Source organism: Suncus etruscus, chromosome 12 (genome assembly GCF_024139225.1).
Source record: "Suncus etruscus isolate mSunEtr1 chromosome 12, mSunEtr1.pri.cur, whole genome shotgun sequence".
Taxonomy (NCBI): Eukaryota; Metazoa; Chordata; class Mammalia; order Eulipotyphla; family Soricidae; genus Suncus; species Suncus etruscus.
This window is the reverse complement of record NC_064859.1, coordinates 38127389-38146643: the sequence shown is the minus strand read 5'-3', so window position 1 is coordinate 38146643 and position 19255 is coordinate 38127389. Positions and strand designations below refer to the sequence as shown.

General features: G+C 34.3%; 2 non-coding genes across 2 annotated transcripts; both read right to left on the bottom strand.

Annotated features, from left to right (window-relative positions):
- Positions 1-14979: 14979 nt before the first annotated feature.
- On the bottom strand, positions 14980-15086 carry LOC126025071 (U6 spliceosomal RNA). The gene has a single exon (XR_007501118.1). It is a non-coding gene; the product is annotated as a U6 spliceosomal RNA (small nuclear RNA).
- A 291-nt stretch (positions 15087-15377) lies between these two features.
- On the bottom strand, positions 15378-15510 carry LOC126024855 (small nucleolar RNA SNORA51). Its single transcript, XR_007500954.1, has one exon. It is a non-coding gene; the product is annotated as a small nucleolar RNA SNORA51 (small nucleolar RNA).
- Between the last annotated feature and the right edge of the window lie 3745 nt (positions 15511-19255).

Below are 19255 nucleotides of genomic sequence, written 5' to 3'. Positions count from 1 at the left end.
GAGCAGATAGACTTCAGAACTGGTAACTTTGTGATTCAGGAGGTTGGAAAGAGGACAGTAACTCAGCTAAGGGTTTTGTTGTCCCACATCTGTAAGCTAAATCATGCAGATTCAACTCCAAAAGAGCAGGTCTTAGGTCACTATTTATAATGGTGTTAATGACATCCTCAGTGTCTTTGCTGTATATAATAGTACCAAAATAAAGGAATTTCCATCACCGAACAAGATTTATTGGGTCAAGAATGTCATTGCGTGTATAATCCAGGAAGCTGAGAATTGCAAATCCAAGAACAAATGAATGGGACAAGATAACTTCTTATAATTTTTTGAATTTAAAAATAAAAAGTAAAATATTTGTTTATGAAAGTAACCATTGAAGATTAAAAATTACAAGGTTAATGATGATAAACAAAAAATACTTGACTAAAATTACTAAATCATCAAGGAATTTGATAAAAGCAAGGCTGATGAATAGAAAAAAGTGGATATCAGCAAAGAAAAGTTGATGAAAGTTGTAATGCAGGGCTTCCATGGGTACAGAACTCCACTATTTAATAGTGTTTTCTTTGGGTCTTTCAGTGAAAATTTTAAATAACCTAGAATGAGAATATAGATAAACATTGTTACACTCAGAAAATCCATCCAAGAATTCAAATTGAGGCAAATTTCATGACAGTTAAATATGTGTCCCTATAATAATTACTATGCATGTTTTGTATTTGAATATAGAAAATGTACAGAATAATACTTCACTTTATAAGCACAGAATTTCAAATGGTAATGCTGCATTTGGAATTAAGAATATTTAAGTACCAGAAGTACTGGGCATAGTAATTATGCAAAAAAAATGTCAAAAACATTCAGATACAAAAGAAAGAAGTCAAACTTTAATTATTTGTGGACTATATAATATTAAATTTAGACAGTCCTAAAAACAAGAAAAAGTTTTAGAACAATAGATTTGTATACTAAAGTATCAGGCTGAAAATTAATATGCAAAAATTCATGGCATTTCTATATACAAATAATGAAAGTGAAGAAAGAAGCATTAAAAATCAAATACATTCACAATTGTGCCTCAGAAAATCAAGTGCCTCAGAATTGACTTTAGAGTGGAGACACCTATACAAAAACTAAAAAACAATACTTTTAGAATGACACAAGAAAATGGAACACATCCCCTGTTCATGAATTGGGAAGCTTAACATCATTAAAATAGCAGTACTCACCAGAGCATTGTACTTATTTATTTATATATCCCTGTACACGTATCTATGCCATTTTTCAAAGAAATAGATAAAATAGATCCTTAAATTCATAAGGAGCAACTCCACTCCCCCAATTGCTAAAGGAATTCTTAGAAAAGATAAGATAGTGGCATCATTTTTCAGAACTTTAAATTTTACTAGAAAGTGGTAGTAATTAAAACAGCATGGTTTTGAAATAAAAGCAGATTCTAAAATAAAGGTAATAGAATTAAATACACTATGATAGATCCTAAGGTACATGACCAATATATAAAGGAGTATAAAATAGGAAGTAGAATAAGGTAGTTCTCTTTAACAACTGGTGTTTGGAAAATAGGTTGGATTAACAAGCAAAAAATAAACTCATATTTTTTTCTAAGATCATGTTTTAAGGTAAAATTAGTCTGTACTAAATAACCTGAAAACTTAAAACCATAAGGTAATACAGAAAAACATAGGAACTCTCCATGATATTGAAGCTAAAGGTATCTTCAAGGATGAAACACCACTGACCAAAGAAGTAGAAACCAAGATAAACAAATGGTACTACATTAAACTAAGAAGCTTTTGTACCTCAAGAAAATTATGACCAGCATACAAAGGCAGTCCACAGAATCAGAAACTTTATTCAACACCCATCTGATAAGGGATTAATATCTAATATATATAGCATTTATAAACCTTAACAAGAGAATAATCCAAACAATCAAAACATGAGAAGTGGTTAACAGAAAATTCTGCAATGAAGAAATACAGGTAATCAAAAGCACATGAAAAATGCTCCGCATCACGAATCATCAGGGAAATGCAAATCAAAAAATAATGATATATATTTTTTCCATCATAGAGATGAAACTGGCACACATCATAAAGAATAACAACTACTAGTGCTGGTGTGAATGCAGATAGAAAGGGATCCTCATTCACTTCTTGTTGTAATGCAAACTAGTCTTTTTGAAATCAATATGGATTTTCCTCAAAAAATTAAAAATTAAGCTTTCATATAATCTTGAAATAGCACTCCTGGCAACGTACACTAGAAGTCCAAAAACAGTAAGCACAAAAGGCATCCTAAATAGATTGTAGTACTAATTACAATATGTATAATTTGGAAACAACCCAAGTGCTGAGAACAGATGAATGAATAAAGAAACCATGATACATATACACAATGAAATACTATGCAGTTTTATAAAAATGAAGTCATAAAATTAACTTATACTTGGATAGACATGAAAATATGCTGAGTGAAATGAATCATACTGAGAGAGACAGACCAGAATGACGTATGCTGGGAATGTGGGGGGGGGGGGAACTGGAATCAAATTGGTGGCAAGAAATTACACTGGTAAAGAATATATATTAAAATATTGTATGAGGCTTAACTAACCACAACTTTTTTAGCTATCTCACTGTAATTAAATAAAAATTAAGTTATATAACTTTGTAAAATTGGTAAAATAAAAATAAGTTGTGGTATTACTAGTACTTGTGTCAGATAGTGTGTTTATAGAATTAAGAGTACATATTGTAATAAGATTTCACACATTTTGTGTAATAAAATACTGAATTATGAATTATATTATAAGGGTGATCATTAGAAACTATTTTATAATTCTGTATAATATTTCTAATACAGAATTGAAGTGATAGTACAGAGTGTAGGGTTCTTTTCTTTCATACTGCTGATTTGAGTTTGATCCCTGGCATCAATTTTTTCCTTGGGTCCTGTCACAAGTGCTCCTTGCTCACAGAACCAGGATTAATCCCTAAGCACTGCCAGGTTTGTCCCTCCAAAAATTATTTTCTACTAAAATTATTTTTAAATATGAAAGGTTGCTCAGAATAAATAATAGGATAAGAGCTAAAATATTAAAGTATTTAACTCTCAGAGAGTATTTTTTCCAAAAATGTATTTACTTCATGAATAAGAAGACTGTTTCAGGGGCTGAAGTCTGCATCAAGTAGAGCATTTGCTTAGCATGCAACAAAGCTAGGTTTCATTTTCAGCATTACACACACACACACACACACACACACACACACACACACACACACACACACACACACACATATATATATATATATATATATATATATATATATATATATGTTACCAATGATGCTTGCCCTCAGCAATCAAGTGCAGAGGCAGTAGTAAGCCATGAGCAAATCTGGGTATGACCCAGAAAAAAAAAAACAAATTAAAAAAAAAAGACTTTTATATAGACTCTTAACTTTTCCATTCTGTATGACACTTTTAGTCTGTCTCACTGTCAAACATTATACACTTTTGAAGCTAGGTCATTGTTTTCCACGTTTTGTGCAAAAGAATCTTTGTTGAGTACAAGTTTTGCAAATAATAGTTATTAATTTCATATTATTTTATCTAGCAAAATCCTTTTAAATTACTAGCTATTAATAGTGAAGAGAGATTGAACTCACTCCATTAAAACTAGCCAGGGTAATCTTAATTTTTATTGATTTTATTTATTTATTTATTTATTTATTTATTTATTTATTTATTTATTTATACTTATTTCAACACCATAATTTGCAATACTATTAATAATAGAAGGTCAGGCATACAAAGTTCCAACATTAAAATCCACATCTGAGTGTCAATGTCCCTTGATGATGAATCAAGTTTGCCTCTCACCCCAGCCCCTTATCAAACTGGGTAGGAACATACTGGAGAATGGCAGTGGAAGAAATTAATAATGGGAATTGCCATCACTTTTTGCTAATTGTAATCAATCTTTCCTTCTCATGCAGACTGAGAAGCAAGGACATTGTTTTTCTTCATTACATTTCAAAGGGATAATTTGAAAACCTGTTAGAAAGTCATTCCAGGGCTGAACAAAATATGTATCTCAAAGGGCAGATAAATAATTTGCTAACTGCAAAATATCTCAAAGTAAATACTCTAATAAAAGTTATCAGGGCCTTTAGTCAGGAGATATATACTTTTTCACTTTAAAATGACATAATTATAAATAGAAAGAACAATAACTTGTTTATAGCTAAAAAATACCTTTATGTTGTGAGTGACTGGGAGCAAAAGATAATATGATGATAGTACAAAGCCCTTTAAACAAAGAAAAAATAATTTGCCTTTGTGGTTTCCAATTATACACTCTCAGCTATTACTCTGAAAATAGAATTATAGTTGGTAATTATGGAAAAGATATTTTGGAAGCAGGAGATAGTTACACTAACTGCAAAGTCAGCAGGCAATGGCACAGGAAAATTATTCCATCTCCTTGTGCTGACTTCTACTCCTGACAATAACATGCTGACTGCATGCATCTTAATCCCCAGTCTGGGACTCCCAGGACTTTAATGGGTCACCAGCAATATTACAATTCACTGAAGACCAAGAAAAAAAGAGAAATGATGAAGTCTGGTGATAAATACAAAAACAGCTTTAAAAGAACCAAGTGTCACTATGTAGGCCATCAGTTGCTCAGACTCTTATGCAAATAATTGCTGTAGGAAGATAAACAATAGCCTACGAAATACCATATTTGGCATTGCATGGAAAAAAGAATCTGTGTGTATGTGATCTGTAAAGAGTCTATGGACTCTACTCTGCTCTAGCTCATTTTTTATGTTTCTCCAGATACATGGAGTCCAAATGGAGAGATATTTGAGATGCATCATCACTTCAGGGGTAGACAGATTCCATATTACTCAGATATAGTATTTCTGTAATAGCAGTTGCTTTCCACTTTGAGAAAGTATCTAAGTTTATTAGTCATGTTGCTCTGAGCTTCTGCCTACTTAGAATAATTAGTTCTCTGCCTCTGGTGTATAAAGTCATACCCATTTTCATTTCTTGTTTCTTAAATTCTCCTTTCTGCTCTATCTCTTCGTTATTTTTGCAGTGGGTGAGGTAGAGATAAACAAGTAATTTCTTTTTTCCCCTTTTCTTTTTCACAGAAACTTAGCGGCTAACACGCTTGACCATTCAGCAATTTTGATATCCTTGAAAATTTAACAAAGAGACAAGGAGACAACTCTATTCATGAAGGTGACTTCTGCATCTCTGAAATGTATATGTGACTCAAGCAAGGTTTGTTTCATTACTTAGGTGACCCTCAGTCCCGAGGCAGAGTGCATGCTTCTGGCAAGTCCATGTATTCATTGTCTTTTTTGCAGGGTAGTGTCCATGTCTCCTAGATTGTCTTCCTGTTAAAAGACATTGTGTTTTCTCTATCTCTCCACTTGCCCGTTATGCCTCAGAACTGGATGATTTCCACTAAGTCCTTTGATAACTAAGCTGTTCAGAAGTTAATGATTAGACTATGAGGGACTATGTGTGTCACTCAAACTTCACCTCTGCAGCAAGTATTGTGAATCATGTCAGCACATGATTAATCCTGTAATTCTAAAATGGACACTTCATTTTTTATGCCTTAGAACTTCCCGTTTTTAAAGAGATTACCTCAGCATCTCCTAAAAATCCCCTTTCACTGACAGATTTTTAAAGATCATCTTCTCTGGCTATAAAATTACTGCTGCCATTTTTAATGATCTATGCTATTTGTCATCCCAGAGCATGATCTTTGTTAAGAATTACCAAAGTGCTCTTTTGAGACAGGGCTAGGAACCCACTGTAAATCAGCAACTGTTTTTTGGTGACCCAACTGACAGCTCTGAAGTAATCTTTTAGAGAGACATTGTTACTCTAAATAATATTCTTTTTCACATTGTCTCTGACTTACAGCTCATTTAGTTGTGTTACATTTAACTAGGTGTGACTTTAAACACTACGTTTTCTGATAAAATATGAACTTTAACCCCTGATAATCAGTTGGTATCTGTGTGATTTACTCCATATGAATCAACTTGCTGAACCTCAATCAGTTTCCAAACTGTAAACTGAACTATTTTTTAGTACCAAGATTCTATGATGCTGTGGTTTACCCTTTTCCATCATCTACTAACTGTAATTTTATTACCAAAGTGAAAACTGGTTGAGTACCTCAGTACTAAAATATGTAGTGTCGAATTATATCACAATTCTCTTCATAAAACAGTAACCTGTTATTAGTTTAAATAACTATTTCCAGCCTATAGATAAAATATAGAAAACACTGATTATTCCCATTATGTTAATTTTGTTTCCTAGACATTTGCTGACATCTTGATATCAAAATTGAATACCATAGTTAGAACATTTTGGAGGAAATTTACAAATAAATTTATGGGTTTCAATTATATATAAATCTCCTATTTAAAAAAACTATTGTTTTAAAAAAACTATTTTATAAAACTATTTGTTTTATCAAATTACCATGAGGCTGTTTAGGAGAAAATAAGTGGGTTAAATCTTTTACACATATGCTGTATGGTCTTTAGGATATCAGAAACTATACTATTATTCATATAATATATCTAAGAGAATGCCATGTTTTTTGTTCACCCTCTGATTTATTTTGCTTAACAGGAAATTCTACAGTTCCATTAAAGTTGCATAAAATTTTATTTGTATTTTTATAGCTACATAATTTTTTGTTGTTGTTGTGGTTTTGGCTTTTGGGCCACAACTGGTGATGCTCAGGGTCTACTCCTGGCTATGCACTCAGAAATAGCTCCTGGCTTGGACGACCATATGGGACACTGGGAGATCAAGCCAATGTCAGTCCTAGGTCAGTTGCATGCAAGGCAAATGCCCTACTGCTATGCCACTGCTCTGGCCCCAGGCTACATATTTTAAGAATTCATTTTTTGTTAAAACTGAGTAGCATTTCATTGTGTATGTGTGTGTATAAATATGTATATATATATATGAGCATATATATGTATATATTTACCACTACATTTTATAAACTTACCTTCAATTTCTCACTTGTATAATTTTCAGATTTGAGCTATTATAAATAGTACTCTAATGAATATAATAATAAATATATCTTTTTAACTTAAGGGTGTTTACATTTTCTTAATACATACCTACGACAAGAACTGCTGAATCATATAAAAGTGCTGTTTTATTTTTTGAGAAACATGAGTTTCCTGGTTTTATAGGGCTCATGTGATTAAATTTCTCTCAATAAAACAATTTGAGGTAATCTTATTTAAATTAACCATTAACATTATTTATATCATCAAAGTCTTTATAACAGATAACATTACATAATCTTTGATATCATAATATTTACAGCATTACAGATTAGGGCAAAGATTTGAGGAAGTGCTACATTTTCAGAATTCTTCCTACAATGGATATATGCACCTAAACAACCTCTAAACTTTTTCTGATCTCTAAAAGGACAAAGATCACACTGATAATGAGATTTTAATATATTATATATCCAGAACTTTACTTATATAAGAACAGAAGATGTGTAGAATAATGTTGTCTAATTTATGTTGTTTACAAGGTAACAAAAACCTTACTATTATAATTTTAATAATTAGATGAGATTATGGAACACTTTCAGACCTATATATACCCTGTCAACATGATGGACAGGGACTATTCCAGGAAGCAGAAGCCCCTGAAAAGATAGAAAACATTACCAAGTGTTTAACTCCACAAGACAGATCTAGAGGCATCAGTAAGACCACTCAACAAGACACTGTTAAGCAGAGAAAAATGTAGGATAAAGGATGTGAAATTACACTTTCAAGATTGCAACTTTCAGGGGGAATTTGAAAAAGCTGGTCAATTTGATGAATAAGAAAAAAGTGAGAAAACAAGACAGTGCTGGGGTATTTTTATATCACTGACAGTACCAGACCAAAAAAAAAAATGACAAAAGATGTAGCAGGCCCAAACACAATCCAACAACATATAAAAGGTAAGTACTATCACAAATTGTTTTATGAATTTAATACATAATGAGGAAAGTATGTATAAAAATCACAGATTAAAAATATAAAGGGTTATCTTCTATCAAGTTGACAGAATGCTTTTTTAAGACTAAAAGCAGAGGGAATGAGAAAAAAATCATGACAATTTAGTTAATACATTTTGAGACTTCTATTTAGCTAAAATCCTCCATGAAAATTATATAAAATATAAAATTTAAGGAAAATAAAATAGATATATTTTATTGTAAAATGTGGTTAAGTTTGACATAGAATTTTAAAATATAACAAGTAACAGAATTATTTTAGCATCAATTCCTCTAATAAACTAATAAAAGGAGTGAAAATAAAGTACTACTTCCTAAGGTTGAAAAAAATACATATATTTTCTATATACATGTTATTAAAAGAAAATATTTTGTGAAGACTCAGGATAGCTAAACACATACTAAAAAACAGGAAGCTGGGTGGCATCTCTTTACCTAACCTGAAGCTATACTATAAAGCCATAGTGATCAAAACAACATGGTACTGGTACAAGGACAGAGCCTCAGACCAGTGGGTTAGAACAGAATTTCGAGACATAAGCCCCCAGATACACAGTCAACTAATATTTGACAAAAGAGCCAAGAACTTGAAATGTGACAAAGAAAGTCTTTTCAACAAATGGTGTTGGTACAACTGGAAAACGATCTGTAAGAAATTGAAAATTGACCCATACCTCACCCCATATACAAAAGTCAACTCAAAATGGATTAAAGACCTTGAAACCAGACCTGAATCTGTAAAGTTTATTGAGGAAAAAATAGCAGAACACTCGAAGACCTATATATCAAAAGTCTTTAATGATAGAATGCCAATGGCAAGAGCTTCAGCATCAAACATAAACAAATAGGACTACACCAAACTAAAAAGCTTCTGCATGGCAAAAGAAACCCTACTTAAGGCAAGAAGACAGTTAACTGAATAGGAAAAAAAATCTTTGCACTCAACATGTCAGACAAAGGGCTGATATCCAGAATATACAAAGCACTCAGAAAGCTAAGCCCTCCAAAATCAAATAAAGCCATAGAAAAACGGGGAGATGAAATGAATAGACACTTCTCTGAGGAAGACCGAAAGATGGCCAACAAACACATGAAAACTTGCTCACCTTCACTGATCATTAGGGAAATCCAAATAAAAACATCAATGAGGTATCACATTACACCAGTGAGGATGGCTCACATCAAAAATAATGGGAATAATCTCTGTTGGCAGGGATACGGCATGAAAGGCACTCTCATCCACTGATTGTGGGAATGCCCCTTAGTTCAACACCTATGGAGAACAGTCTGGAGAGTGCTCAAATAACTCAGAATTGAGCTGCCATTTAACCCAGCAATTGCTCTCCTAGGTATATACCCCCAAGTTAGAAGGACATTCATTCCAAAGTATGTGTGCACCCCACTATTTATTATAGCACTCAGTATAATAGCCAAGTCTTGGAACCAACCTCGATGTCCAACAACAGATAAATGGATCATTAAGATGTGGTATCTATACACAATGGAATATTACATGGCAGTCAGAAATGTTACAATCACAGACTTTGCAGCAACGTGGATGGACCTAGAATATGTTAAACGAAGTAAGCCAGAAGATGAAAGATAAATACAGAATGATAGCACTATTTTGATGCACCTACAACATACACCTTATATACAAATAACACTCAACAATCAAATAACAGGGTTTAACAGGGTAGAAACTCCAAACACTGTAACAGTCAACATATATCAGGAAGCAGTGCCCAAAACACATGAAAGAGGAACAACAAAAACTCTTGACTACACATTATACCACAAAGAATCCAGCAACAGCTGAAACAGCAGCATAGAGAGAACAGGTATGTAATGAGCCTTCTACTACAAAGGCCCATAATAATCCCTTAGGGATCTTATACAGGATTACAATTAAAGAATACCATGGGAAATCACTGAATCCAATGGAAGCATTTCATAACAATATGTTTTAATGCCTTAATCTTACTATATTTAAAATAACCTGTCAGCTTTTCTGTGCACAGGAGTTCTTGGAAACAAAGGGTGGGCAAACTAAGATAGCATCTTGGGGTTCAGTCACAGGAGATACCATACCCAGCTTGCAGCAACTACGAGAATGTCCTGATAAAACTCTTTAACATACCCTTTATCTCTAGGTTATACCTTCTTTTAGGACTTGAACCACGTGACCAGCCAGACCACCGAAGTAGCAACTGTGACGTACAGACTTATACTACAGGCCCCACTCATGGAACACATTAAGCAAACTAGCATTCTCTTTTCTCCTCTCTTCTCACTACGTTCTTTTTCTGTTTTTCTTTTTCTCTTCTTTTCTTTTTATTTTCTCTCTTCTTTCCTGCCCCTCCCATATACTTTCCCCTTTACCCCCCTTTGGAAATCCTACTATCCCCTCACCTCTCAATCCCATCCAGATTTCCCACCTTATTAAAACTCTTGACCCTCAGTTCTTAATTCATTAGGCATCAAGACTGACCTCCTACCCCAACGAACCAGTACCCAGCACCCAAGTGAAGGGACAACCAGTCAAACCCACAACTTGTCCCCTGCAATAAAAGGCAACCAACTCCCCTGCTGACTCATGCTACACGGTCCTCCTTACTAACCCTTCCTAACGTGGACTGTTACTTGAAACCGGACTTAGCTATAAAAGTATCCCCAATGCAAGAACTCTTCCCAAGACCTCCCTGCCGCAAATCTTTTGCCAATCTCAAGAGGGTCAGGTTGTGTGATGAAAAGGTGCCCGGGAACCCACACACCACAAGAAAATCTCAGAAGACAGTGGGGAAACTTATACTTCCATCATAAGTATAAGACCTGTATTACACTAACTCTTTACCTGCTTTTCCCCAAATGTAAGGTATTCTCTTGCATCACTTTGTTCCTTTAATTACTTTCTTATTTCATTTTAAAAATTTTTTCTCTTCATATATATATATATATATATATATATATATATATATATATATATATATATATATATATATGAAGAGCACATATCTTTTTATTTTTATTTTTATCTTTTTTGGGTGTGTGACCTGTTTCTGTTTTCTTTTCTTTCCACCTTCAAATGCACTGGCAATATAACTTAGCACCATTTCTCCCTGCAAAGGCACACTAAAAAAGGGGAAATCTTACGTATAAAAAGGAGCTCTTATCTAGTTGGGATAAGAACTTATACTTGTTTACAATACAGGGGCATCTCCCATCCTGAAAATATATCACGTGGACCCAACTTATACCCCAGGTGATTAGACACCAACCGTCCAGCTTTGAACCCTGGATCCCAGACATAGAAATGACACAGTTCTTCACAACAGCCACAGGAAACAAATCCCATCGAGGACATCCTTAATACTGTGCAGACACCAACAATTGCCAGCCCTAATATGATATGCTGACAAGGAGGAAAATGGGAACCATTTGACTGAAGAGCAAATTATCCTACCTCACCAGTTAACGATAAGACAAAATCAGAAGACTTGTCACCCTTTGGTCTATATCCAAATGCCAAGATGGCGATTTATAGATGACTGGCTGACAGAACCATGACCAGACTATATGTATCCTGGGACCAATAAAAAAACCCTACTCTAGGGTTTGAGCTACGATCTGCACAACAACCATGAACTCTAGTTCCAGAGGTCTGTCTGAGATATTTGCAACGGAATGGGTCTTCTGAAAATATAACGAAAGACGCTATCCCAGGCCCCATCCTAGGAGCAGCACAAAGACCAGGACCACCAACCACAGAAGACGTATTAAAACGACACTGAGGGAACAGAACTTCCAGAACCACAAAGAAAGACTTCATCATAAGTTCCACTCCTTGACCTGTGCAGATACAAAGATCTCTAGATACAGAGGGCTGATTTTATCACTCAGGACGCAGCAGAAGTTTTCCATACACCACAAAAGCACCAAGGGGAGAGTAAATGAACCTGAAAGGAGTCTATAGTTAATCCCATGACAATATACTTCAAGGGTGGAGAATCCCTGTATCTCTTAGGCCAAGGGAATTCCTTTTAGAATGACACCAATATTTACTGTACATGTGCAGGAGGGAAGAAGAAAAAAAAAGGCAAAAAGCACAAAACAATTTTTTTATTTATTTATCTAGTTTTTGTGGATTTTTTTGTTTTGGTTCGGCTATTGAAGTTGTTGTCTCCATTTATATTTATTTTTTTTCTTTTCTTTTCTTCCTTTATGTGCTCTGCCACATTTTTTAATCTCAATACCATGGCTTTTATGTGGTGCTTCTCTCTCTCTCTCTCTCTCTCTCTCTCTCTCTCTCTCTCTCTCTCTCTCTCTCTCTCTCTCTTTTGAGTGCTCACTGGATATTTTATTTGACACTTCTTTTTGTACTGTTGTGGTGTTTCACCTTCTTTTCCCCTTTGTCTCTCAAACCTAGAATGAGAACCTCGAGAAGGACTCTGCCCATTTTCAGAGTATTTGACTTTTTCCCCAGTTTATTTCTTTTCTCTTCTTCAAACAAAACCACATAACTTGAACTATCTAGTCCCGCCTCCCAGTTAGAGGGGAAAATAAGGAAGGTACCAAGACCAAACAGGTGTAAGACCACTAAGTAGTAAGCTAGGCACAGAAGAGACCACTTATTCTAGCAGCTCCAGGGGTGAGGGAAGAGGATATGGGAAGTAGGACTGGAACGGAGGTGGAGGGAGGACAATTCAGTGATGGGAATTCCCCTGATTTTATGTTAATATGTACCTAAAATATTATTGTCAATGATATGTAAGCCACTATGATTAAAATAAAAATTATATTAAAAAAGAAAATATTTTGTCATGCCAGAAAAAATGCATATTTATATATAAAAGCAGTTGAAATATATAAGCAGTTGAAATAAAATTTAAGTATGAATATACTTTTTTCTCCCAAACATTTTTCTTGTAATTTACAGTAAGAAAACAATTAAGAAAGAAAATTAAATAAATATAAAAATTGTTTCTAAAATGTTTTATTCAGGTGTTATCTTTTAATAAAAATATTGGAAAAATAAAATTTTCAAAATAAAGGATTGGCTGAGAAATATATTACATTAATATAATATATACCATGGAAATTAAAGCTTTAGAAAAATATTAGATGCACAGAAATGTTATGATCCTTTATATATTACGGAAGTAAAACAAACAACATAAACATACAGGAAAAAGGTGTGTGTACAGAATACTATTTTGCAAATAAGAATGCATTAGATATAGGGGCCTGAGAGATAGCATGAGGTAAGGCATTTGCTTTGCATGCAGAAGGATGGTGGTTCGAATCTCAGCATCCCATATGGTCTCCTAAGCCTGCCAGGAGCAATTTTTGAGTATAGAGCCAGGAGTAACCCCTGAGCACTGCCAGGTGTGACCCCCCCACCCAAAAAATAATGCATTAGATACAATGATGATGTTTTCTGTGGCAAATTTAAAAATAAAAGATAGAAATCAGCTCTTATGCTCTCTGTTACTGCTTATACTTTTTGGAGGAATCACTGATCAAAATTAATCCAGTAGTCATATTAAAATACTGTTCAAGTAGTAAATACTGCTTCCTTCACTTCAAGCCTTAAGATACTGAATTTTTCTATTTTGCATGCATATGGAAGAAATGTTGTCTGGATAATACTCAGGTACAGACTTTTAGAAGTTTTATATTGAGGGAGGCATCAACTTCTACTTTTTTTTTTTCACTTTCCCTGACATGACAATGTTTTTTCAGCTCCTTTCTTCCACCTTCTAAGTCAGTGTGCTTCAGAAGACCTGAGACCTGTAGAATTCCATTTCCTCATAAAAGACAGACTAGGTCCTTTCATATCAATGTAAAAATGACTTTCAAATCTGGATATATAACAATACACAGAATTATAAATTGGAAGAAAGATACCATCATTCACATATCACATTCTTGCTAGGAACAATAAATAAAGACAATATGAAACCTAGTTCATTTTATCCATGTCAGCTGGCTCTATTTTGGTCATTTTTTTATCTTAGTAGCTATTTCACATCTTAATACATTTACATTCATTGACATTTATTTTCTATTCAAATATATTAATAAAAGGGTAGAAGACTATGGAAACATTAAAATATGTCTCTAATTTATTGGTTTAACTTTTTTCTTAATCAAAGACATTGATAATGTTATGAAAATTAAATGTAGCTATTAAAATACTTATACCTAGTGCTTTATAATTTTTATAATTGAAGAAAAATTGAGTAATTAAAAATAACTTGTGTCTTTATTGTAATTAAGTTAATTGCTGAGCTAAGACAATTGAAAACACTTCTAAGAGAATTTAAAATTGAAAAAATCAAGAAACTCAAAATTAAAGCCAGAGAAATAGGGTGCTTGCCTTGCATGCTGCTGACCCAGGTTTATCCCCAACATACTATATGATACCCTGACCCCACCAGGAATAGTTCCTAATACAGAGACAGGAGTAAACCCTGAGCACTGCTGGGTATTCCAAATAAACCAACAAAGAGAAAGAAAACGGAGAGAAAAATAGAGAAGAAAGAGAAAGAAGGAAATAAAAAATGAGTAAAAGAGAAAGAAAATGCACAGAAAAAAGTGAGAGAAAGAGTAAAATATTTATAGGCTTCATGCACAAATTGGCTTCTAAATTGATGTGTAAGCTCTTGTTGCTAGTTGATTATTATGTTTCTTCTTTAGTTTCTGAAAATTAGGTTGCTTCATGTACAAATCAGAGTCTAGATTGGTGTATTTCTAGGGGGAATGATAGTTTTTTCAAAGATGGATTTGTTGCACTGCTGCAAATGTAGTCCAGGAATTCCAAGCACTCTTGTTAACTACTGTCAATACTACTGTTTGTTTTTTTTTTTAATATGGAATGCTTCACGAATTTGCGTTTCATCCTTGCGCAGGGGCCATGCTAATCTTCTCTGTATCGTTCCAATTTTAGTATATGTGCTGCCGAAGCGAGCACAATACTACTGTTTTTTGTGGGATGTGTTTTTGACTGCCAGGGCTTCCTGAAGTACAAAGAGGTGGGGTGGGGGAAGGGTGCCTATATTAACTCTTTTTTTTTCTTTTTTTATTATTATATATTTTTATTTAAGTAACATGATTATAGTTGAGTTACAGTCACAAACAGAACACCCCCTTCACCAGTGTAACATTCCCCCTCCCAATGCCCATCCCTCTTCCCATTCCCTGCCTGTATTGAGACAGGCATTCTACTACAGTTATTTGTTTTTTGTTGTGGTTGTTTGTTTTTTTTTGTCCCCAAATTCACAATACAGACCAGGCAAAGGGCCTGTGTTGAGGTGCATATGGGGTGCATTTACAGTAACTCCTCTTTCTATACAGTAAGTGTAAAGAACACAGGCTGTGGTAAGAATTGGGAGGCCTTATCTTTTCTTCTTTTTTTCTTTTTTGTGGAAAGCAATATGAAGGTTTATCCAAAAGCTAGAAATTGAGCTCCCATACGATCCAGCTATACCACTCCTAGGGATATATCCTAGGAACACAAAAATACAATACAAAAATCCCTTTCTCACACCTATAATCATAGCAGCATAATTTACAATAGCCAGACTCTGGAAACAGCCTAGATGCCCCTCAATAGGTGAATGGTTAAAGAAACTATGGTACATAAACACAATGGAATATTATGCAGCCATCAGAAGAGATGAAGTCATGAAATTTTTCTATTCATGGATGTATATGGAATCTATTATGCTGAGTGAAATAAGTTAGAGGGAGAGAGATAAACACAGAATGGTCTCCCTCATCTATGGGTTTTGAGAAAAATGAAAAACATTTGTGTAATGAATCTCAGAGACAAAATAGAGGAGGACTGGAGGGTTCAGCTCCCGACATGAAGCTCACCACAGGGATCGTTTAGTGCAGTCACAGAAATAATTACACTGAGAACTATCATAACAAAATTTGACTGAATGAGGGAAGTAGAAAGCCTGTGTAGAGTACAGGCCGGTGTGGGGTGGGGAGGAAGGACACTGGGATATTGGTCATGAGAATGTTGCACTGGTGAAGGATTTTATATATATATTAAAAAATCAAAAAAAGTTATTTGTTTTTAAGTTCTGTAATTTTTTTAAAGGATAAGGGTTAAAAAAGATTAATAAAGGTGTGACAGTGGCAATTGCCATTGTTTTCATAGGCCCAGAAAAATATGAGGAAAACAGAAAAAAAATCCTTGGCCTGATTACAAGAAGGCCTTACCCCTGAAGTTTATTGGCATAAGACCGACTCTGGGCTCCAGGCATAGCAGTCTGTCCAATCCGAGTCATTCTCCATGGTTCCGGTGAAACTTTTTCACACTTCAGTTGTTGATATCAGTTCCTATATTTAAAGATTCTGGATTCTGTGCATTTCTTTCATTGAAGTCAGGCTGATGTGGAGCATCCTCTAGTTTCAGTACACCATTAAATGCGGAACAATCAGTTCTACAAGCAGGCTGTAGCTGAGTCGTCTGGATGTTGAGAGCACTCTTTGGAGTAAGACAATGTTAGAGCAATGGTTGGTCTTCCCTGGTAGAGGTTTGGATCCTGATAATGTTATAGACAATTGTGATTGTTTATCCATTGCTCAGGGGTGTATGGACATTGCCCATTCTTCAGAGGCATAAGCCAAATCATTATGCCAGTGTTCAGGGTATAAGGCCTAACTGAATTACCAATTTTGTGTTCCCATCTCTATTAGATAAGAACTTGTTTACATATGTATTATTTTCCCATTTTAATATGCCTATGCAAAGAGAAACAATGCCACAAGATATTGTTGGTGCATCTGGGGCTGATGAGTAAAGTCCAACATTCCCTGTAATTTGTTCAAACATGAATTCTATACAGAGGTACTCTTCTACCATTATTGCTTATAAAACAGATCTCAATGGGGGAAAAGCAAACAAACAATCAAATGAAAAAACAGTGGGCAAAATTGTCACTATATAAGAGGATATTAGAAAAGAGTTATAGATTGTAAGGGAATACATCTGAGATATAAAAGGAGATATACGTGTCCCTTTTGTGTTTTAGAAATAGTCAAGAGGGAGGGTGATGTTTCCGAGACACCACTTTGGTCTGTGATTTGGGCAAGCGAAGAACACATGGAGCCATGTCATCCCCTTGTTGCCTGCTGAAGCTTCCAACTCCCCGAGAGGAGTTTGCTTCCTAATTGCTGGAAGCCAGAAATTCACCAGTCCTCTCCCCGACTCCAGCAGGAACAGTGAAGCCTGGGGTCTCCTTTAAAATGCTTCTTGACGGAACCCTGAATTTGTATGGCATGATTAAATAAAAAGCAATCAAAAGAAGATTTCTAATTAATACTTTAATCAATATTATATATTATATTATATAGCTATCTCTATACTATGTTTCTTTATATCCCACAAGTGTTTAAGGCATATACAATTTTTATATGGATTCCACTAACAGTGTCAGCTTCCATATTATATATTCTCTCCTCCCCCAGCTTTTCTTCTTCTTCTTCTTCTTCTTCTTCTTCTTCTTCTTCTTCTTCTTCTTCTTCTTCTTCTTCTTCTTCTTCTTCTTCTTCTTCTTCCTTCTTTTTTTTTTTTTTGGTTTTTGGGCCACACCAGTTGATGTTCAGGGGATATGCTCCTGGATATGCTCTTATAAATCGCTTCTGGCTTGGGGGACCATATGGGACCCTACCTCCTTTCTGCCATGTTGGCACACACATTAAAGTTCAATAAGTTCAGTTTAGATTTTATGTGTTCAGTGTTACTTATTCTGTGCCTTGGATTAATAGTTATACCACTCTCCTACATCCCCATCTAATGGAAACCTAGGCAACTGTTCATTTATTACTTCCTTTTCTCATCATTTTTCTTCCTGCCTTGATCTCTTTTCCTCTATGTCCTGTTTCTCCTTAGGCTCTAGGGCTAAAGATGTTCTAGGAATCACTCTTTTATTATCTTACATTTTCTAATATATTATTTTATATATTAGAAATATATACAAACTAAATATATTTATTCATATCAATAAATAATACATAATATTTTATAATATTTTATATTATATTAAATATTTTATATTCTCATGGAGAAGTGAGATCAACCTGCTTTTTTTTCTTCTGGCTTATTTTACTCAAAATGATATCATGCAGTGCCAACTAGTTGCAGGCAATTGCATTATTTTGTTGTTCCTTGAAGCTTCATAATATGCCAGCATGTTTATGTACTAAATGTTCATAATTCATGCACCTGTCACTATATACTTAGCTTAATTTCATGTCTTAGTCATTGTACTAATTGCAGCAATGAATAATGATATGCATACGTTCTATAGAATGAATGTTTTTAAGCCTGGAGATAAATGCCAAATAATGAAATTGCTGGGTCATGTGGCAGCTCAATTTTAATTTTACTGAAAGCTCTCTATATGATTATGTCATCTTCAAACAGTAAGAGCTTGATTTCTTCCTTTATTACCTGAATGCCTTGATATTTTTCTTGCAGAATTGCTATGGCAAGTACTTTAGTATTATAGTGAATAAAAATGCAAGAGTGTTCCTGTATACAAACTCCAAGGGATTATTGTGGGCCTTTGTTGTAGAAGTCTGATTACATACCTGTTCTCTCTATGCTGCCGTTTCTGTTGTTATTGTTATCTTTATGGTATATTGTGTAATCAAAAATTTTTATTATTCCTTTTTCATGTATTTTGGACACTGCTCCCACGTATATGTTGACTATTATAGTGTTCGGAGTTTCTACCATGTTAAACCCTGTTATTTGATTGTTAAGTATTAGTTGTGTATAAAATATGTGTTCTAGGTGTTTCAGAATAGTGCTACCATTCTGTGTTTTTCTTTTGTCTTCTGACTTACTTCGTTTAACATAACATGATCTAGGTCCATCCACGTTGCTGCAAAGTCTGTGATTGTATCATTTCTAACTGCCATGTAATATTCCATTGTATATATGTACCACATCTTAATGATCCATTCATCTGTTGTTGGACATCGAGGTTGGTTCCAAGATTTGGCTATTATACTGATTGCTGCAATAAATAGTGGGGTGCATACGTATTTTGGAATGAATGTCCTTCCATCTTGGGGGTATATGCCTAGGAGAGCAATTGCTGGGTCAAATGGCAGCTCAAT